This window comes from Gordionus sp. m RMFG-2023, chromosome 3 (assembly GCF_954871325.1).
Source record: "Gordionus sp. m RMFG-2023 chromosome 3, tfGorSpeb1-WG-v2, whole genome shotgun sequence".
NCBI lineage: Eukaryota > Metazoa > Nematomorpha > Gordioida > Chordodea > Parachordodidae > Gordionus > Gordionus sp. m RMFG-2023.
In genome coordinates this window covers 33,193,426-33,218,132 of record NC_088777.1, presented here as the reverse complement: position 1 = coordinate 33,218,132, position 24,707 = coordinate 33,193,426, and the positions used below count along the sequence as shown (strand labels likewise).

The window sequence follows — 24,707 nt, the reverse complement described above, 5'->3', positions numbered from 1 at the left end:
TGTAGTTAAACTCTAACCCCCCTTCCCCCAAGCGCTTTCCCATATCCCTTACCTTAATAAATATTTGTTAAAATGAAAAAAAATTAATTCCTCAAGATCAAGGGAGTTTACTAAGGCAAGGTTCTACTATATTAGTAATATTATAAAACATTAATAAATATGGTTTACTTAATGTTCAAAAACCGTTAAGCATGTTTGATATTTGTGGGCTAAATAAAAAAAATTGTTAACTTTATATCACGCCTTGTAGGCTTAACGACCACCAATGTTTAAAAAAATCTCATATTAATGATGACAAATTGATTTTATTTAATTTTAAATCATACCAGCAAAATAAATAATAATTATAAAGCTATTTTTCCTCCTTACTCAGATCACATTTTGTTATATCATATTTGTAATTGACGCTGATGTTAGAATATAAAATCATATATAAATTTAAGAAAATACTAATAATAGGTATAATTCAAAAAAAATATACTTTATTTAAAGCTTCATTAGTTTCTCCTTAACGTTTAATTAACGTTTAATTAATGTATATTTTACAATTAATTTTAATTTTTCTTGAAGTTAATGTCATTTGAACCTTGAATTATATACTTACTCGACATTAAGTTGGAAATTAATTAAAATAAAATCCTATAATAAAGAATTAATGGCACTTAATGGGATAGAATAAGATAAAAAATATTCTTTTTTAAAAAAATTCTGTTTCCCTTAAATTTTTATCTCCAAGAGTGTTGTGGAATCTTGAATTTTTGGTTGGATATGACGTAAAGCATAGCTAGGGAGAGCATGAGCACAACGACTGCTAATGAGACACCTGCGTAAATGACCCAGTCGAACTTGTTCTGGTATTTGTGGCTAAAATAATAAGAATCCGGCACTTTAGAGAACCGGGATGTCAGATAGGCTACTACAGAACCCTTCGAGCGTCTGTTTCTAGATTGATAATTTTGATGATCTATGGCACTGGCGTCAAGATAATCTTGTTTCAAATTGTTACTGGACAGTTCCCTGATTGTCTGCATAGAGTGACGTTTGTGGTAAGGATCAGGATGGATCCTTAGGAAATCGTAACTTGGTCTTCTTAGTCCGTGCATGGCTTATAAAACTATGCAAATTAATAAATCGTTTTATATTAATATTAAGGTGGGGTATAAAGAATATAAGATGATCTATATATTATAAACATAGGATGGGATCTTATATGCCTGGAGGTTATAAGGCCAGGAGGGGTTTTCTTCTAGAGTATTAGTAAACTCAAATGGTCGGCTATGAATCCATTTATATCAGACCAAATTCATGTTTTCAAACAACTATTTAAGCTGCTTAACCTCAACTCGAATTAAGTTTTTGAAAAATTGATTATGTCGTCAGAAGACTCGATAAGCCGACTCGTTTTTCTAGAATTAATAGTTTAAAACCCTATTTTTTAAATTAATATGGATATTTGATTAACTTTTTTCTATTATTACAAAATATAATATGAAAAATTTAATATATCAAAATGAAATTGATTTAAACCAATTTCCATCTTTGGTGTAAAAATAGTATAATAAATCTAATATATCAAGATTTAGAGGAGTTCTTCTTTCATCTAAACTGCGAAAGGCAGTTAAAAAAATTTGCTCGTTGTATTCTGAAGTTAACAATTATAAAATGGTTAGCCGAACCCGGTGTGGCCTGGTATTTGATTAAAGAAAAAATAATTATAGAAATATACAAAAAAATTAAAAAGATATAGTCGAGTTTTCTTAATAGAAACTTGTTTCAAGTCGCAGCTAAACGACTTAGCCATCTACAATTCTCCTTCCCTTTTCCCTGACTGAATATTATGATTAAATGTAAATTAAAAAATAAAAAAGTTTACAAAAAATAGAGGGGTGCTAGGCAAATCAATGATCTGCCATATCGATAAGTAGTTAGTTGAATTTTTAAAATTGTGGCAAAGTTTTAGAATAAAGAATGCACTTAAATCTAGAAATATTAGATTCCTTATAATTTTAGGAAAAATGGATTACAATTGCTTCATTTAATTTTCTAAATGTTTCATATAATTTACATCATGTTTACAATAAATAAAAGATATATTTAGAAACATCATAAAATTATCAATGAAATAGCAAAAATACGTAGAACTATTAATTCTAAAAAAAATAATTTGAACTCATGAGTTGACTCGGGATGACTCACCATTCGGCTCAGGAGCCCGACTCGCCAGTAGATTCTGTAATCGGACATGCTAGTTAATTAATGCCTCGTTCGTTAGTAGCTCAAATAACATATTTATAATAATAGTATTTATAATTATATTAACACGATATTCTATATAAAATTAAACTTTCTTTGAACAGGCAACATATTTTAAATTATAAATCAAATTTTAAAGATAGTGATTATTTAGGGCTAGTTCAGAGGTTCATATCATATGAACCGTTTATATACCAATTTTATATACCAGAAATTATTATCTTATTTTTTTAAAATATAAATATGTTAATTTTTATAGGTTTAGTTATCACAAAAGCTACATGTAAGGGCGCAACCCAAAACTTGTCTCAAATCTTTCAAGTTTTAACAAACTAGTGTTAAGGTTATGAAAATTACATTTTTGTTATGGCTACATTTTTAATTTTTAATTTTTAAATAAAAAATGTTTATCATATGATTTTTAATAAAGCTTTAAAGGTTTTCGAATTAAATTTCTTGATGTTTTGGACATAGGAAAAACAACATAAATAATGAAAAAGGTATTTGTTTGTGTATATAATATATTACAGGGTTTCCCATCCAAAAAAGGAAAAGTCCCAATCAAAAAAGGAAAAGGTTCAATCAAAAAAGGAAAAGTGTCAAACAAAAAAGGGTTCAATCAAAAAAGGAAAAAGTTCAATCAAAAAAGGAAAAGGTCCGATCAAAAAAGGAAAATTGTCAATCAAAAAAGGAAAAGTCCCAAAGGTTAAGGAAAAAGTCCAATCAAAAAAGGAAAAGTGTCAAACAAAAAAGGAAAAGGTTTAATCAAAAAAGGAAAAGTGTCAATCGAAAAAGGAAAATTCCCAAAAGAAAAGGAAAAGGAAAAGGGTCAATCAAAAAAGGAAAATCGTAATTTTTTTTAAAAAAATATATAAACTTTTCAATTTTTCTTAAATTTTTTATTTTTGTCATTCCTTCTTATTTTATTTCTAACTTTTGCGATTTCTTTATTTTATTTTATTTTTTTATTTGTAACCTCCTTTATTTTCAATTTTCAATTTTCAATTTTCAATTTTCAATATTCAAATAATAAATAATATAATGTATTAAAAAAAACGAAAATATAATATTTTAATATATTTAAAAATGTTTGAAAAATATAAAATAATTATTTGTATCTTTTCTCAATTTTTTTTCTTCTCATTTTTGTGGTTTGACTGAAAGTCTTCATTCTTGGTCTGGATGGGTATGACTTGGTCTGAGGGTGGTTGGGGGGGGGGTGTATAGAGAGGGGGGGGGTGTATAGAGAGGGGGGGTAAAAAATAAAATTTAAGAAAAATTGAAAAATTTATAATTATTTTAAGAAAATTATAAAAAATTACCATTTTCCTTTATGAATGGAAATTTTCCTTTTAAGATTGAAACTTTTTGATTGGACCTTTTCCTTTTTTGAATGGGAAACCCTGCATGTTGAGGGCATGACAGTCATACCCATCCAGACCAAGAATGAAGACTTTCAGTCAAACCACAAAAATGAGAAGAAAAAAAATTGAGAAAAGATATAGTGAGAAAAGATACAAATAAAATAAAGAAATCGCAAAAAGTTAGAAATAAAATAAGAAGGAATGACAAAAATAAATAAATTTAAGAAAAATTGAAAAGTTTATATATTTTTTTAAAAAAATTACGATTTTCCTTTTTTGAATATGAATTTTCCTTTTTTGATTGACCCTTTTCCTTTTCTTTTGGGAATTTTCCTTTTTCGATTGACACTTTTCCTTTTTTGATTGGACCTTTTCCTTTTTTGTTCGACACTTTTCCTTTTTTGATTGAACCTTTTCCTTTTTTGTTTGACACTTTTCCTTTTTTGATTGGACTTTTTCCTTAACCTTTGAGACTTTTCCTTTTTTGATTGACAATTTTCCTTTTTTGATCGGACCTTTTCCTTTTTTGATTGAACTTTTTCCTTTTTTGTTTGACACTTTTCTTTTTTTGATTGAACCTTTTCCTTTTTTGATTGGGACTTTTCCTTTTTTGGATGGGAAACCCTGTATCAATCAATAAACATAAATAATGTTATTCAAATGCAATATCACCCATTTTACATACTAATTCTAATCCGTATTTTATCTTCAACTCTAACTCTAACTTATTTGAGGAGGTTTATATGACGTCGGTCAACAAATAGAAATTTATTAACCCAAATTATGTTAAATGCAATAATACAAAATTTATATATTAAATCTAACCCACATCACTGTAACCTTCAATTTTAACCCTAATCGGTTGGTGGAAATAAATTTCAGAAGAAAATTAACTGATTCCAGCTGGGATCGATAACGTGGTGCTGCGCCTCAGATATCTATCCTTTGAGGCACACCTGCTACCCCAAACCAATGAATTTTTGTTAAGTTTAATTTATGAAGTTGTCAAATATTTTATTAAAAACACATAAAAACCAATAATGTTCAATGCTATATATCATATAATTAGTCATTACTCTATCTGTTTTAATTTTAAAAACATTTAAAAAAATGCCATAATGAGGGAAGTAGAGTTATCAAACTTATTTTAATATTTTTTAAAGAGTGGGCAAAGTAATTATTTAAAGTTGAATGAATATAGGAAATCCTTATAAAAATAAAAAAACTTTTAAAAATATGGGTTAAAAAAACTTTTACCACAATTGAATCTGATCGTGGCACTTAACTATTATAATAAAACTTATCTCACAACTGAATTGATTGTGATATTTAACTATTAAAAAAACTTCCAAACATCTAGCTAATATTACAATTCTTTAAAAAATATTAATAACTTAACATCATCTCTATTAGAGCTCCGCGACCAATTTTTATAGTTCGGTCCAGGTCCGAGATTTATCCGAAATTTTTTAAATGTGATTGGCCCAGCCTGGTCCAAAGATTTAATTCAAAAATTAATTAGGTCTAATGAATTTTTAAAAACTGTTAATAATTTTTTTATAAAAAAATATAAAGAAAAAAAAGTGGTTTGAAAAATGTAATTAGAGATTTATTTTGAGTATGGAAAAAGGAAGAACTAAATTCTCAGTACTTCAGTTTTGGATTTGTTAAAGTATCACTATTACCCCATGCGTCTTTTTAGTATTAAACAATATCAGGATACTTATGGTATATATATATATATATGTATCTTCTTACGATACAATTTTTACACATAGGTTTCTTATATATTTTATGATGATAGTAATTTTATTTTAATTCCAATTTAAAAATATATTTAATTATAAAAAAAAATATACACAATTATAATTTAAATTTTTAATTAAAATATAATTAATTTTGTATAAATAAAAAAAATATAATATTTTAATATAAATTTTATGAAATAAGACCTTAATTCATTAAATATTTCAATACCATCCACAGCTCTGTATTGTTGTTAAAGGCTCGATTTAAAAAAAAACTAATCCAGTATTTTAGCCAAATAATTAAGTAAGCTTGTAGATTTTTCTCATATATGACAGATAGGTTGGACATCTATTAACGGAATCTCAAGGTACGCTAAAAGTGTCAATTAAAAAAGGCAAAAGTCTGATAAAAGAAGGAAACGTCAATCGAAAAAGGAAGAGGTAAATTTTATAATAAAATAAAGAAATTTAACTTTTTTTTCTTTAAATTTTGCTTGGCTTTTATTTTTTAAAATTTTTTTTTACTAGTATTATGATTAATTTTATCAAAACTTATAAAAAACTGAATGAAGCGGAAAGAACCTTAATAATTATTTCCAAACCGGAACGAACTGATATTAATTAGTTGAAAATAACAGGAATTAAATCTTTTAAAAATTATACCTTTTTTTAAATAATGATAATTGAAATTTTCTAATGTAAAAATTTATTTTTTTAAAAATTCAACTCCAATAAAATTTATGAGGGCGCTACCAATCCTTCCCTCTTTAGAGGAAAATCTTGGATAATATAATATATATTTAGAATAAAAAAAAATTCTCTAGAGCAAAGTCGACTGAAATTGAAGTTCGGAGGGAGGGGGTGTAAATTATGAAAAGGCTAGTCATTTGAATAAAATTGAAAGGAGATAATTAATTTATTATTTTTTTTGCTAATTTTTATTTTTTAGGGAGTTACGAGCGGGTAGGGGGTAAATCGTCATTGACTTCAAAGGGGGGAGGGGTTTAAAAGCGCTTGTTTTAGATTAAAAATTGGGCATAATTAACTGAATGTGATGACAAAAATAAACTGATCTATTTTAATATCTCGAAAATTATCTCACTGAGAAAGACAAACTCTTTCTTTGTGTTTCTTTCAAATATGATAAAATAATTTTCTAAATATCATATAAATATTTTTATAAAAAATATTAAAAAATTAATATTAGAGATTAATATTTGATTATGTTTTTTTATTATGGATTACGTTCATGACAGATGTGCTTTGCCTGACTATTTTTTTTCCTTTTTTTTAGAATGGATAAATAAAAAGAGTTGGTTTTGGTTGGCTTAATGAGAATCAGTTTTCTTTTAATTTAAAACTTAAACAAAGAAATTTCATTTCAAAATTTTTTTTAAAAACTTTTTATTTATAATTAGGATTATGTGAAATTTGAAATATAGAATAAATTTTAATTAAATAAAATTTAAGAAGTATATCATTTTTAACTTATTTGCGAAAGAGGGGGAAGGGGATTTGAAAATGTTGGGGCCTCAACTAATGAGTTTTTTTGCGGGGAGTAATAACCTGCTCAGCTAGCTTGTGCACATCTTTATTTTCTAATTTAGTAAAACGTTTTCTCGGGTATATCTAAATCGAAATCAAAGGAATTGTTGCTTTAGCATGTCTAAATGATAAGTAATAGCAATGCCGGTGTATTATGGTTCGTATCATTTTCAGTATAATACATATCTTCGTATATGCCTTCTATTTTTTTAAAAAAAACTTTGCTAAAATTGATAAAGATCAAGACACTAATTATAAGTACCAAATAATTATGTTAGAAATGGGAATTTTTAAAGTAAGAAAACACATCAAGTCGAAGCCAACTGGTTGAATTTAATTTTCAATTAGAAATGATCTACCTTGTATTATATAAATAAGAAAATATGTAAGAAAAAGAAGCTTTTGAAAATAAATAAATTAGTATGGATTGGTAAAGAAAGACAATTGTTTACATTTGCATAAGAGAAATATTTGGATATTTTTCTAGATACATAAAATAGGAGATATATTAGACATCAAAGCATACGCAAAACATATGCTTAATACTGCTATTTAAATCCAACTTCATAACATCTACCATCATCATTCAAAGCTAGCCAATGGTATTCTCTCTATTAAATTTACGTTGTTAATCAAACAATCATTATAGAAAAAATAAAAAAAAATTTTAAAAAAAAATAGGAATACCACAATAAATATTTAATTAAGAATTGTACTAATCATGTAAATTTAAATTGCGTAACTATTAACGGGGGAAGGGGGGGGGTGGGGCTGCTATGCAGTTTATTTCAAAAAAATCTGTCTATGCCTCCACGAGAACATGATATGTAATAAAAGATGCAAAAATAAAGAATGATTTTTTTATCATAAGTCAATATCAAAATCAATATTTAAAAAATGACTAAATCAGAATATTATCTATATATTCAAAAAATTAATATAAAGAATATATGATTGGTCCAATTTTGTTATTAAATTAATATATACCTAATTATACACCATAAAACTGAATTTGCTAAATCTCTAAGAAATACAGTATATAATATAAATTATAACGAACATATAATTTTTCACACTGGATAAAAATTTAATAAGTTAAAAGCAAAAAACATTTCAAATAATAAGATATAAGGGATTCGTAATCCGAACGAAAAGGAAGAAGAAATGTTTTAAACGAATTAAAGCAGGTCTACCAATAAAGATTTTGAATATTCAAAACAAAACAAACAGCTAACCCATAGAAACAATAACAAAATATATAAAAATACATGTCAAAAACGAAATTTATTTTGAATAATAAATTTATTTTTGGTTTAAATTTTTTCCACATTTACTGAAAATTCTCTTTTTCCTTTTATTGAATATTGATTAAAATTGTAAAACATTTTCACTAGATCCAATCAAGATGATCAGAAGCTCACGTTCATATTTCACTGGAGTCACTGGTTTTTCTTTCATTTAAAGATGCTCAAATGTGAATTTTTCAAAATTATGGGGTACCCATAAAAATGATATAAATAAAAAGGCGAAATTAAATTTTTTGTTTAATAAATGTAAATTTTGGAGTGTTAAATTTTTTTTTATAAGTTGCTGATTTTTAATTACCTTCCTTCGCCATTCTGACACCAATTTAATAAAAAATATATTTAAAGTAACGCATAAATTTTGCCCCCCCCCCCTTCCACCCACAAACATGACACGGAAATTGTAGGGATAGGGATATCTGCTACGCCTCGGAAATATTTTTTATTATTATTTAAAAAAAGGCTTGAACAAAAATAAAAACATCAAAAATAATATGAAAATGATACCATTATAATAATTTACAATATTTTGAGGAGTAGGAAAAAAAGAGAAATCAAAAAAATTAATAATATAAAAACAATTTATCGCATATCGATAATATATCCTTAACACTTATGATGGCACAGCATTATAGCTTTATAAATGTATTAATCAGAAGATTAAGCAAGCTGTGAAATTGAAATACAAAAAAATTAATTTTTTTCATTATTTTGTGATAAAATATTTCTAACGGAGTTTTTGGCCAGATACGGTATAGACCGTAAAATATATTTGTATAAGTTGCACGTTCTGGCCCGGAAAAATATTTAAATTAATTTGATCAGCTCGGCCCGGAAATCATTTTCCTCGGCTTGACCCGTGGGCCGAACTAGGCCGTGCCGACTGCTAATTAGAATCATAATTTACCTCTTTTTCGTAAAATGAATGAATAATTTTAGAAATTAAAATTTTAAATATATATAATTTTATAAATTTAAATTTTGGAACAAGTCGAAAAAAATATATTTTAATATTGATTAGTTTTTTGAATTTTACAAAACATATGTTTTTTTATATTAAAATTTTTATATTTTAAGTTATTGTCGAAAAGAATCGATAAAAAAATATTTTAAAAGTTAAACCACGAGCCGAACATTTGGGAAATTTGGCTGGTTATAAAAAAATTAGCTCTTTTTATGTTGCACATGGATAAATGCCCCGATCTATATGTCATTGAATTTTATATAATTTAGCTAAAAAAATTTCTTACTCGAATGCTAAGAATCTAAAAGTGCATTCTAGTTTTAGAGCGTCGAGCGCATTATATTAAAAGGTAGCAAGCCAAAAAATCGAGTGTTTTGAAATCAATCCTAAAATCTTAGATATTTCGAACATTTGTAAGTTAAAATATATATAATCGTCTGCAAATAACTTTAGGAATAATTCCATATTTTATAGTAGAATATATATTTTATAGTAGAATATATAATGATTTTAATGAATGTTTAATTACTCAAAAGCTCAATTGCTACCAGAACGTTCTGATATGTGTTCTTAGCCCTATATAATAATCAGAGACCTACCATTTGCACGGCCCGGCCCGGATTTTGTTTACGGGTAGTATATTTTTAAGCCAGGTCCGGGTTTTTCTTAAAAAATTTTTTTAGTTGTGGTCGGATTTTTTTAAAACTTGTTTTGCATGAACAAGAATAACCATCTTCATTTAAATAAAAACCTTCAACATGTACAAATCTGTACCATTCACCATCTTCATTTAAATAAAAACCTTCAACATGTACAAATCTGTACCATTCACGAGGTGAATAGAACAATTATGATGACATCCTCCATTGGTTATCAATTTACAAGTATTTTCAAAACATTCTGTTTTGACTTTACTCAACACATATATCTATGTTACATTCACAAGTTAAACCATTTTTAGTAGGTGTACAACATTTTTTTAGCATTCTGCCATAACAAAAGAAATTTATTTATACACTAGCTGAAGCCCGTCAAGAATGATGGGTAATCAGAATTTTCTCCATATGGATAAATAACAAATTTTACCTTCATTTGACGATGGATGAATCAGAATAAAAGTCAAATGAAAGGAATAGATTATCCGCATTCATCCTTCCAAGATTTCTATAAATTTTTAGAGAAAAGGCGAAATATATTATAAAAATATGAAATAAAAAAAATATGATTTGTGAGTTATGATATTTATCAATTCTTTTAAGAAATTTTCCACATCCAGACGCAATGGTTTTTGCTCTCTCACTTCGTATAAAATCTACATTCTTCTCAAACAATCATTTAAATGCTTTTAAAACCTTCCTAAATACTCTTTTAAAAAAGGACCTGCCATAATAGATTCGAATCAATCACGAGGGCAAACCTAATTATCTCACAAAACTGTGGTGGTATCCACCCCATTGCAATGGGCTATTTAGAAGATTATTAGCTAAAATAATTGCCATGGGTCAAAACCCAGGGTCTTAACTTATTAAGTATACTTATCAATTAGGATTTGTTGTTAAGTGAGAAGGCATAGCTTCACATGCCATTTGTATTCCAAAATCCTCCTCCTAACATGGCTATATTATCAAAGTAGACTTTAAAAATGCTTTCAATAGCAAATTTTCTGAACATTTCATAAATTGTTTTTATCCAAAATTTCCTGTTTATTCAAAATTCCTAGAGTCATACTGGAACATTAAAACTCCTTTATTCAGCCCACATGTCATAGATTCTGACAAAGGGATCCAGCAGGGAGCACGCGTCCTCGTTTATTTTACCCACATCCATTATCTTAAATCTAAATTTGATTTGGATATGATTATTTGGCATCTTGATTTGGAACAATCTATGATGTTCTTCCTAAAATAATTGGTTTTCAATTTCTTGAAGCCAATTTTAAAAGACTTATTCTTAATAAATCCAAATCCAAAATCTGTTCCCATGATAACAATATACAAAACCCTCATATGGAAAAATTAAATTTTTTATTGAGTAATAAATAATAAAAATTAAAAAAAATAAGGAAATTAATATAATTAAAAAAAAGTATACAAAGTTAGATTAACAAAAAAAATGCATTGCTGGGATTCGAACCCAAGGCCATCAGCTTCGTAAGCGATGCTCTCGCCGATTAGGTCACAGACCTTTTCAAAGTTGACAATTTTTTAAATATATATTATAAATTGTGATACTGTGAGTATGACATGGCTTTTATCATAGGCGTTGCCAGGGGGGGGGCAAGAGGAAATTCCCCCCCCCTTAAGATATTTATCACTTTTTGTGAATATCATTTTAAGCTAATAAAAAATATCCCCCTTAGTCCTTCCCCCACTCCCGGACCCCCAAAAATGTATGCATATAAACAATAATTTGAAAGAACGAAAGTAAAAGTTGATATTTTTTTATAAAACTATTCATCATAATTTATACATTTTTGGAAAAAGCATTTATATATAAAAAAAGTGAACCAAAAATGATTTTTAAGAAATGGAATATAAGCCAAAAATAAGTCTTAAGACAAAAGTAAAATATAATATAATAATTAATAATAGATCCATAAAATTACTAAATAATATAATATATCAAATATAATTTTTTATAAAGTGAGTAATTTTTATTTATTTATCTTAATAAAAGTAAAATATAATTATAAAACTATTGATAAAATTAAATCATAAATTAAATAAAAAAATTAAAACAAAATACAAACAGTGGAATATTATATGTCGTAGATTTACAGTATATCTAATTTTATCAATTATCATATGACAATCAAGTAATTTTTACCAATATAGCGAATTATATATTTTACAGAAAACTATAAAATATTGATAAGGACATCAGAAAATATCTTTTAAAGACATTGTGGGATGAATAATATGAAGATTAATTTTTAATATCATTTTTTATTTAAAATAAATCGTTAAATAATTGAATGCAAATTGTTTCTATATTTATTATCAAGAGCATTGATTAGTAAAATTTGTTAAAATATTAACTGTAATATATTCTCTAACTGTCAAATATGTCTGTAAAAGTGGAATTTTATCTAGTATTTTGTAACTAATTCTATATAATCGAGGAATATCAACTATTTTTAATTCCCCCCCCCCCCCCCTTAGGAAAATCCTGGCTACGTTTATGGCTTTTATATATATTATTATAGATAGATATATGTTTATGATGTATAAGATGGTAATGTTAGATATCATTTTAATGGATGCTTTGATGAATGAGTGTTTAATATGGTAAGATGCTATAAGAATACTATTGGTTGTTATTGTTACGTTGTGAAAAATTTAAAAATACAAGAATACCTATTTAATAGTTTGAATTTTAAAATAACAACAAACTTTGAATCGTATGTGAATATGTCACACTTAATTATTTTATCTTCTATTTAATTAATTTTGCCAGATTAAGTAAAAAAAATCTTTACTGGGATTCGAACCCCATGAGCTTCACATTTGTGAGCAACGCTCTTGCCGATTAGGCTACAGACGCTTTTAAAAAATCGTGAATTTTTAAAATATATTATAAATTGTGACACTGTGACAGTGACATTGTGACTACGGCTTTAATATAAATTATTATTATAGATTATAGATAGATGTTATTTTTTTATTACATAATTTATAAGTGTAAGTATAAAACATTAAAATAATACATAAAGAGCCAAATCAACCAATATAATAATTTTTATACATTGGACAGGCAAGTTAAACAAAAATTTTTAAATAAATGAGCAGGCAGGTGCACCAAAATTTGCCCATTGCAGATCTCTAATCAGGATGACATCGGAAACAGCAGATCATAATGGATTTTACCTCTGCCAAAGAATCTATTTATAAATGATATGCGTCTGGCACTTTTATTTTCCCATGCATTTACCACCAGAGGTCTGCAAATGACAATATTTTCAGGTCCAATGGGAATTTAGTTAACAACTCAAAGGACGGAACCACCAAGTTGGATTAAGAAAAAAATAATCATTGCTGAGATTCGAACCTAAGTCCATCAGATTTGTAATCGACGCTCTTACCGATTAGGCCATAGACACTTTTCAAAATTCATGCCCATGAAATGGTTTTTCAGAAAAAAATCATAGCATTAAAAAATATCAGTGTCACAATTTATAATATATATTATAGATATTTCAGTTAGTTCTAGTATATATATGATGATGTATAAGATGGTAATGGTTTTATGGTAATGGAAGATGAATGAATGTTTGATAAGATATGATTCTATGGTGATTTTTATTGGACGAATATTTTTTAAAAGAATATTAAAAATTTAAAAATATAAGAATACCTATTTAATAGTTTGAATTTTAAAGTAGCTACAAACTTTGAATCGTATCTATTTGATTAATTTTGCCAGATTAAGAAAGAAAAAAATATTTTGCCAGATTAAGAAAACAAAATCTTTGATGGGATTCGAACTTAAGTCCATTATATTTGTAAGCGACGCTCTTGCCGATTGGGCTACAAGTCACTTATCAAAATTAACGATTTTTTAAATATATACTATAAATTGTGAAAGTGTGACTGTCACAGTGTGACAAGGCTTTTATATATATGTCGAGGGATCAAAACTATCCGGGATCATCACGGGTTTTAAAGGGATAACTAAAAATTAGTGATTTAAGTTAAGGAATGATAATAAGTATTATCACGTTTTAATCGTGATAAAGAGGAATTTTATTTTACAAAGCATTTTACGCGCTTTCGTTTTATTTCTTTTTAATTTTATTGTTATTCATTAATTTTCAATGTTATTTTTTTGGCCTTATAAAATAAGATATGTCTAATATAGGGTATCAATCTATAGCTAATCAAAAGATCTATTTAACTGGAGGTGAATCTCTCCCCCTTAATGGGCGATTCTAGGTCTGGGGGGTGAGGAATATTTTTATCAAAACAAAATATCGATATGGGTTTTAAATAATAGATAATTTTAATAAATTTTTATTGAAAGTCTACATTTGGTCTTTATGGGTATTATTTGGTCTGGGGAGTGGATAGAGGGGGGTGGGAATTTCTTTTATTGATATGGGTGTCAAATAAAAGATAATTAAAATATTTATTTATTGTAATAATAATAATCACTCATAGAGGGCGGATCTAGGTCTTGGGGGGTCAGTATTTTATCAACACAAAATATCGATATGGGTACCAAATAAAACAATTTAAATATCTCTCGATTGTAATAATTATACTGTAAACAGGCGGGAGATCTTAAGCGGTCACGAATATTTTCATAAACACAAAATATTGATATAGGAATCAAATAAAAGGTATTTTAAATATCTTTTGACTGAAAGTATTTATTATCTTAAAGGGCTAGATCTGGGAATTGGGAGGGGGGGGGGTAAAAATTAAAATTGATATGAGCATCAAATAAAAAGTAAATAAAAAACTTTGATTATATTAATATTATCAAGCTAAGTAGGCGTGTTAAGATGTCATGAATATTATTATTAACACTAAACATCAATATGGGTATAAAATAAAAGTTAAATACAACATATATAGACTTCAATATTAAATATCGCTCTAAGTAGGGGTCATATATAGTCATGGTCTTTAAAAACTCATTGTACCTGATAAAATTATTTGCTCGCAACTTAATCTAATATGTAATATTTTTAAATCTATCATCGATTCACAAATTTAAAAATGACATTATAAATTATTATTATTACAGTTAAAAATTATCATACTTCTTTACAAGCAAATCATCATTATTATTATGCTTTATTCCAAACCATATAATGAACACATATTTTATTTTATTTTAAAGAATTAACATAGAATTATTATTAATTCTTTTTATATATTTTTACAATATTCATATTAAAATAAGTCATAATTTTTTTTTATTTTATTATTATAAATTACATTTTATTTATCTATATTTTAACAAGAAACAATTTTCCTTTATCTTTTTTTAACAATCAATAAATCATCAAATAACCAATTATGTAAAATAAAAATGTTCGTTTAAATTTAAACACAAATTGATATCAAAAAAATAAATCAATTGCCAAAATAAATAAACCTTTAATTAAAATAATATCGATCACATATTCATCATATTTGATATTTGATAATTGAAATTTAAAATTTAATTTTGAACAATTATTTATAATTTACACAAATAATATTTAAGTGACATTTTGTGGAACAATTAATTCCATTTTTATAACATTGGCATCTCTTATTGTTGCAACATTTTTGGTTGCAAATTGATTAACAATTAATTACCAGATGCACTTCTTGATGATTAAGGAGATGGTCTTATTAGGAATGGTTAAATTAGTAATTTTTATTGATTTATAAAAATTCGTTTTTAAAAATGGGGAATCAATTTTTCCCAAATTAGTTCCAACTCATAGTTTCTCTCCCACCATTTGGGTAATTTCGGTTTCAATATTTTTAGGGCATAGAATTAATCTATCATTTTTATTTATCGGGATCAGTACTGAATACCCAATGGATAATTTTATTTTTGTAAACATTATCTTGCTTATTCCTATCTATTAAATATGCAATAAACGAAGGCAGTCTAGCTAAAATATTTTCGATGCTATTGCCTATTGAGTGTAGTATTTTTATTTTTCCATTATATTGTGTTGCCTATTTTATAGTTCGTTCTTTTCGAAAGAACATATTCAATATTGTAAGATGATTCGTAGGAATTTCCCTTTTTTATTTTGTGAGCAATCACTATACCCTATGATAAAACCTTCAGCCACATCTTACAGCAAAATTTATACCCTGTGTTAATTTGTTTTATCGAGATTAAAATAATTTGTAAGTTTTAGAAAAGGAAATTCCATATCATTATCATTTTACAGGGATATTACTTTGTCGATATGATCTGTATCAAAATTATCTTCATTATTAATCTCTACTATCGACATTTAAAATTTAAAAATTTTTTGAAAAATATATTTACAATGCATATTTTAAATGTAAATGTAAATTTCAAAATAAAATAAAAAGATTAAGATTTTAGAATTAACTATAAAATTATTATAATAATTTTTTGCTTAGTAGCAAGCTATCGCTCCTTTTATAAAAAAGGTACCATGCTAAAGCTATCGATACTAAAAGAAATAGCTATAGAATAACGCGCTACATTAAGAACCCTGCAATTTAAATAAAGGATTTAACAAATTGTTTTATCTTTATTCTTTTTTTCTTCTTAAAATTCTATCCAAATGGAAGTTTTGTTAATATGTTGAGGACCTGGTTACTAAAGAAAGGCTAAGTCATTCTTAACGAGGTTTGTGTTTTGACAGAAAATTTAAAAATATCCTAAATCTTAATTTATACTAAGGGGAAAAAGAAGGAAAACCAGGTTGGGGAAAAGGGTTTTAAAAAAGAAGGAAAAATGGTTGGGGAAAAAAGGTTTTGAAAAAGAAAAAACCAGGTTTGGGATAAAGGTTTTAAAAAAGAAAGAAAACCAGGTTGGGGAAAAAGGTTTTAAAAAAGGGAAAAAAGGTTGGGGAAAAGGTTCCATGTCAATTCAGTGAAACTTTTATCGCGAAACACTTTTTCGTGAAACTTTTATCGCGAATGTCGTTTAATCGCGAATGGATTTTATAGCGAAACTTTTATCGCGAATCCATAATAGCGAATACTATTCCGCGAATGCAATATCGCGAAACAAATAGCGCGAATTTTTTATAGCGAAACCTTTATCGCGAAACCTTTAATGCGAATACATTACCGCGAAACTTTTATCGCGAATCAATAATCGCGAAAATTTTATCGCGAAACATTTGAAGCGAATACATTACCGCGAAACTTTTATCGCGAATCAATAATCGCGAAAATTTTATAGCGAAACTTTATCGCGAAACCTTTATCGCGAAACCTTTAAAGCGAATACATTACCGCGAAACTTTAATCGCGAATCAATAATCGGGAAAATTTTATAGCGAAGTTATTATCGCGAAACCCAAATCGCGAAGACAATGTAGCGACAATTATTTCGCGAAACATATATCGCGAAGATATATAGAGAATTTAATATCGCGATAATTGCTAATAATGACTAATTTATTTTGAATCATTTTTTTATAATTATATTATTTGAATAATATTTTTTTAAATCACATAGTTTGTAATTTTCTTATAACCTTAAAAAAATTTTACAATGATTAATTAACTTAGATCTGGTTTATGAAATTTGTTATTGAAATACACTTTTTTCGCTATCCTATCCTTTCCTTAGAAGTTCTTATTTTATAATAATCACGCACAAGGAACTCAGCTTTATCAATATATTAATCATTGAGTTTATTAGTTAAATCTTATTGGCGAAATTGATATCTGGGTAGCATTACTATTTATTCTCTGATGACTTAATATTTATAAATTTATCAATCAATTTTGGCCAGGGTTAGCAAGTCAGTCAAATGACCAGTCAAATGACTAGATTTTGACGGGTCAATTGAACGGGAGAATATTTGAACTGGTCAAGTGGTCATATATTCTATAAGATCTGAATATAAAAATATGTTTGAAAAAGAAAAAACGATAACATGTGAAATGTGATCACAATGCTTATTGAGTTCCTAATATTAAGGAGAGCATTTTAATCATAGTGAATTTAATGAAGTATGTAATATAATAAAAGAATTAGGCATACAAGGTGGTGATCAAATTTCAAGTTATATCATAAATTTCAGAAATAAAAGCGGCTTGTTTAATAGAAAATCATGGGGATAGCAGTAACTTCCATAAGAAACAATCAGATTTCAAACTCAAGCAGTGGAATTAGCTTTGACCACCATGGCCATTAAGAGAAGTGACATTACTAACAATTTCTAGATCTACTTCTTCTTCAGAAAGAAATTGGTCGATTTGTGTCAATAATCTTACTAAAACAGAAATCGATTGAATTTTTAGACAAAAAGAAAATTGATTAAAAAATATTAAAGAAAATGATGATATTCAATATAAAATAATATTTATTTGATTTTAACTATATTTGACCGGTCAGTCACTATTCTTAAACAGTGTAGATGAATAAAGTCTACAACATTACTGTTTAGAATATCAATTTTGAATGGCAAATAAATTACATCTAAGTGAAATAAGGGATTTCCCCAATTTAAAATATATTATTTTACGATCTTTATAGATATCATCTTTTCTGTTTCTTTTTATCTTTTCTGTTTCTTTTTATCTTTTCTGTTTATTTGAAGGGGGGGGGGGGAAGGGGTCGTGATAAAATTTTTAGTATAATAACTCGGCATTAATTTCAATTAATTTAAATATAATATTTTGACATGGGTTCTTATTGAATCTTAAATAATTTTAAAATATAATAAAAAAAATAGCTACACTAAAAATTAACAAATAATTAATGACATATTTGATAAATTATAACTATTTTAAAAAAAAAATATTGCCGAAATTTAAAAAAAAAAATTTTCTCGTTTGGCTGGTGCCATTCCTTTTGTTATAAATTATAAATATTTTCGCCATTCTTTCCTCTTTATTTCGGAGTCTTATAAAATATGTTATCAAGCAAAAATAAGGAGATCTTAACCTTTAAAAATTATTTGTTCCGCCTGGATAAAGTAGTCTCAGATACTATATTATAGATGTATCAATCAGGATATTTTTAAATGTCCCGTACGACTTACAAAAAAAATGGTAAGATAAAAGATAATAAAGAAATACACAATCATCCAGAAAATCCAATCCAAATGAAAACCAAGAAAATAATCAATTCAATTAAGAATGAAGCCTTGAATAATACTGTGGGAACTCCAAACTTTATTGTGGCGAAACACGTATCTCAATTAAGTGATTCTATATCAATGGCACTACCATCACCGAATCTTATGAAACGCATAATTCACCGAACGCGGAGTTCAAACAGTTTTGCACCTCCGAATCCTAGCAGCCTTATTGAGGTGGTAATTCCGCATGAATATTCAATTACAGATAAATATGAGGATTTCATACTTCATGATGATGATTCGGTAAGATTTTCTATAAATTTTTTGAACAAATATAACTAAATCCTTCATTTTTATTGCGATAAGCTGCCCGATAAGAAACACTTTATTATAATTGCTTATTTATTTATCATGTGTGTCAGGTTCCCGACCGTGTTATCATATTTGGAACAAGAAAAAATTTGGACTTCTTAGCTTCATGCGAACATTGGTTTTCTGATGACATTTAAATCGTCGCCACCTTTATTTATGCAAATTTATACAATTCATGAGATTAGAAATAATAATGTTTTACCTCTCATATATATATTGACCAATAGAAAGGATTGTAAAACTTATAAAAGAATATTTACTATTATAGGTGACAACTTAATATCAACTCCAAAAAAAATTATGACGGATTTTGAAATGGCCAGTGTAAAAGCTTTCAAAGAAGTATTTCCCAATTCGCAACACAAATGTTGCTATTTCCATTTTGGCCAATCTTTTTGACGAAACATTCAAAAATATCCAGAAATATCGCATAAATATAAAACAGATTTAGAATTTAATATACAACTTAGAATGATGGTTTGTTTGGCGTTTGTGCCACTCTTAAATGTAGTTGAAACATTTGAATTACTAATAAACTCCGAATTTTATTCTAATAATCAATTGTTACTTCAGCCTCTAATTGAAACTTTTGAAAAAGCTTATATTGGTAAAACGTTTGGAAGAGGCAGACTACCTGCTTTGTTTAATATTGAACTCTGGAATTGTTACCAATCAACACTGAACGGGGAAGCGAAAACCAACAACGCGGTTGAAGGGTGGCATAGATGCTTCAGTTCCCTCCTAACAAGTTACCATCCAAACATGTGGAAATTTATATCAAGTTATCTATATATCTATTATTTTAAAATGATTTAAAAAGTATAAAAATATACTAATAAACTATATAATTTTTTATAGGCTTAAAAAAACAACAAGAGTTGACAGAGTTAAAAATTGCTCAATATAATTCTGGTGAAACACCCTCTACCCCGAGAAAAAAATATCGAAATCTACATGCGAGAATAGTAACAATTGTTTCTGACTTCGAAAATCGATCAAGATTAGATTATCTTAAAGGAATCGCTATTAATATAACATTGAATGTTAAGCTGGTTAGAAAAGACTCATTCATCAAGATACAGATTTAATAAGGGTATTTACAAATTCTTTTATATGTGTGTGACACAGTCTTTCTCTAACACATCAATCCACGATTAATATTTCAAAAATAACTACCTTTCGTCATGCATTATAAAATTATTTTAAAATTCATATTCCTAGCCCTTGAGTCATATAGTTGTTTCCCCTTACAAATATGATCATTTTTGATGAGCAACATTATTAGAAAAGTACTATTATAAAATAATACTCAAGTATTACACTAAAGGGCAAAGTTTAAAACGAGGATTACATTTTCCTTTTATTTATTAAAGCATATAAATTTATATCGGGGTGTTTTTGTCAGATTTTTTTCCCATGGTTATTTTTAACCAGTCTTTGTTCAAATCAGTGATTCTTTTAAAAATTTACACTTCAGTTATATATTTAACAAACAAACCTATTGGTTTAGACGATATGTTATGGCAATGCTCTACCTTTTCCTTCACATATTCAATAAAAAAAAATCATTTTTTAAAAAACTTTTTATAATGAAATTTATTTTTTAAGGATACTTATTCTATATGTAAATTAGATATAAAAAAATATGACCTAAAGGGATCTATTAAAATAAGATAATACTTGCTAAACCATTTCCTATTTTAACTTAAGAAAAGGACTGCGGAGAATATAATCAGGGGCTTGTATACATATCTATAAATGATATCAATCCTCTCAAAACTTTTAACCTCCTGCCAAATATAAATAATTTAAAAAAAAAATACCTTTCATCCCTTTCCAATTTTTCAAATAATGATAATATTTCATAACTAACTATCCCCCCTCTAATTTCAATGATGCTCCTCTAATGAGTTCGCAGTTCAAGTTACGATATTGACCTTGATATAAAAGTTTGGAAAAAAATTGGTTGTATTAATTTTGTTATATAGCTTTAAAATTCCTTAAGGTTATTAATTATTTAAATTTTGGAATTTGGTTAACTTTTTTTAATATATTATATTCTCATTTGATTTGATAACAATGTAAATGAGCTTGGGTGGCTTCATGTCATGTCATGAATAATAAAATTAAAATACATCATTTTTTTTGGTTTTATTTTTTTAAAAATTATTTTCTAAATTTTTTTTATTAAACAATAGCTCAACCTATTCGCGGCTTGATGAAAATAATTAGCTATCCTAATTGTTTTAAATTTTACATAACCAATCCATCTCATTTTGATATAACATTTTCCAAAGTTGCCGCAAGTTATGTCATCTGTCGGAAAAGTTTCCAAGCTTAATTTTCTTTTGTATAAAATATCGAGTTAGCCTTTTATCTTTATCCTCATATTTTGAAATAAGGAAAAAAGTTGATTTTATAAATAATGATAATTTCATTTAATTTTTTTATTATAATTGCTTTCTTTAGATTATTTGTTCAATCTAAATTTGATAATTTTTGAAATTCTAATAACTTTTGGTTCATACTCAGGGTTGCCAGGTCAAAATTTTCAAATTGAGGGAGATGTGGGAGAAACATGAAAATTGCGGTAGAAATATAAAAATTGCTAAAAAAATTTTTTTTGCGGGCGGCCTTCTGGGATTTTGAATTGATTTCATTATCCGCCTATTATTTTTTATAATTAGTTATATAAATACAAAGTCAATAACTATTTTTCAAAATACAATAAAATCTTGATTTATTAAATTATATTAATTTATAAAAAAAAAACGATCTTTTTAAATATAAAAAACGATTTTAATTTTACAATTAAAAATATATTTTAAGCGAATGTCCCTCAAAACGACCGCAATTGGAAATCTACCGTGTGTGTGTATAACATTATAGGGATAGGCGCTTAATTATCAAGTATCACGTTTAAATACATAATAAGGTACTCCAAAATAAGATATAATACAGATGCAACTACAGTTGCGGCAATTGTACTTATCTTGTAGTACAACATTCACAGAGATACTTATCATCACAATGTTGGTAGAATCTTTTTTCCATAATATTTAACGACTCTAATATAAATGAAAATTATACTTGTAGAACAAATGAGCAAGGCTATCATTAATGTTTTAAGACCTAAATCCAGGAGGTCAATTTTTGACGATTTGAAAGATGGGCATATATATATGCAATTCTAACAGATGCATCTAATAAGGGATTTCCCTTGATCTTCCGCTATTTCAACATTTCAATAAAACTATTAAATTTTTTCCCCTCAAATAGTGAAAAATCCAAAGCATAGCTAACCATATAATATCAGATTCGAGATGATCAATAAATTGCATGTCAGCTTTCTGATCCGATAATACCTCAGTGAATTTGGAAAAAACAGAGTGTATTTACAGAAGCGAGTCAGCACAATGTTGGTTGCGATATGTTCCTAATACCGGCCATCGATAGAATGTTAAAATTTTATAAACCTTTAAAAAATATTTCTTATAATGATTGGCAGAGGTATATTTAGGAATGATTTCACATGTAGAATGTGCAGTTGCAATCAGAAGAATCTTAACAAAGATTCACAAAATTATGCTGCAGATGTGTCCATCTTTACAGTTAAAAATTGACAATAAATTTTATGGCGCCCGTGCTAAAACATAATTATATTTTATTTGAGATTTAAATAATAGAACTAAATGTTTACCGTCGTTATTGAGATTATAAAATTCCTGGCATGACATATTATACATTATTTAACCATTAGCTCGTTCTCTAATGTTGTTATTTCTCTCCTTTTTTCCAGGCAGTCCTCTTCAGGCTAAAAATGCGCTCGGATGAGGCATTAGAATGAGGTAAGGAGAAATTTTGGCGAATCATAAAAAATAGAGAGAATTAAAATCTTTTCGAACAAGACATCAATGTCTTTCGGTATTTTTAATATATTTATTAAATTACAAAAACCTTAATTGATGGTTTCTGTTCCAAGGTCATAATATTTATACAATTGTAAATAGAGTTATTAAAATCAAATTTTGATTGTAAATATTCTAAAATTGTCTTAATAAAAATATCTACTTTATTTAAATATGTATTAATTAGAGTATTATTTGAACATTTATAATATTTTTAGCAATAGCGCCATAAAATTTATTTTCAATTTTTAAATATAGAGATGAACAGAGCTGTAGCATAATTTTGTGAATCATTTTTAATAAAGAATATTCTGATTGCAACTGAATATTAACTGCATGCAGTAGATTTCCTACATGTGAAAAGAATCCCAAATATACTTCTGCCATTTCATATTAGAAAAAATTTTTCAAATTTTAGGACAGCCTTTAAAATCTTTATTTAAGAAGTATTTTTTTAAAAGTTTGTAAAATTTTTAAATTCTATCGATGGCAGGTATTAATGACAACCACCTGATAGGTATATATAGCAACAACTCACACTATTCCAAGTCAGACCACTTCACCAACTCTTTTAATTCATTAACTCTTTTAGTTGAACTAAATTCGTTAAAATATTTCATCACAATTATTTCGACATCCACAGACAGTACATTCATTGCCTTCTTGCAAGAACTATATAGTATATATGGCATATACAGCCAATTGGTAATAATTCATTTGTGCTGCCTCAATTCGGTAACTTTAGTTTTTGCCAAAATTTACAGAGGCATTATCAACGCAGAAAGCTGGCATGCAAATCATTGATAACCTTGAATCAGCTATATTTACCCTTATGTGGCTAGCTACATCGTTGGATTTTTCACTATTTGAGGAAATTTTTTTAACAGTTTTATTGAAATGTTCTTATTCTTGTTGAAATTGCAAAGGATCGAGGGAAATGTTTTAATATTACCCTTATTAGATACATTTGTTAGAATTTCATATGGATGCCCATCTTTCAAATCGTCTAGAATTGACCTATAGGATTCAGTTACCAAAACATTGTGATAGCCTTGCTCATTTTTATTGCCACAAGTAAGGTTTGCACTTATATTGGAGTCGTTAAATATCATGAGAAAAAGATTCTACCCACATTGTAATGATATATATAGAGCTCTGTGAATGTTGAACTACATAATAGATGTATACGATTTCCGCAAATATAGTTTCATTTTGAGAATATTTTTGTATTTCAATCGATGTTGATATACTCCCCTGTACTGACTAATATTAATGAAATAATGTTGATTTATTATTGGATAAAAATAGAACAGAATAGAAAGAAATTTACAAACTAAACATGTTTTTCGAATAAATATTTAAAATTTAATTTAAAAATATAAAAATAATCAATTAATGTCTCAAAATTATTATTTACATATTAAAAACGTTTAAAATACTTTTTTAAAAAAATCGCGGGAGAAATTAAATTGCGGTAGATTTTTGCGGGAGATTTCCAATTGCG

General features: G+C 26.9%; 1 protein-coding gene and 1 long non-coding RNA gene across 2 annotated transcripts in view; both read right to left on the bottom strand.

Annotated features, from left to right (window-relative positions):
• LOC135927446 (zinc finger MYM-type protein 1-like) overlaps positions 1-24,707 on the bottom strand; it is a 279,857-nt gene that overhangs the window by 81,523 nt on the left and 173,627 nt on the right. The window lies entirely within an intron of this gene.
• Positions 858-9,250, bottom strand: LOC135926271 (uncharacterized). The gene is made up of 2 exons (XR_010571824.1): positions 9,122-9,250; positions 858-1,114 (listed from the first exon to the last, which is right to left on the bottom strand). It is a non-coding gene; the product is annotated as an uncharacterized LOC135926271 (long non-coding RNA).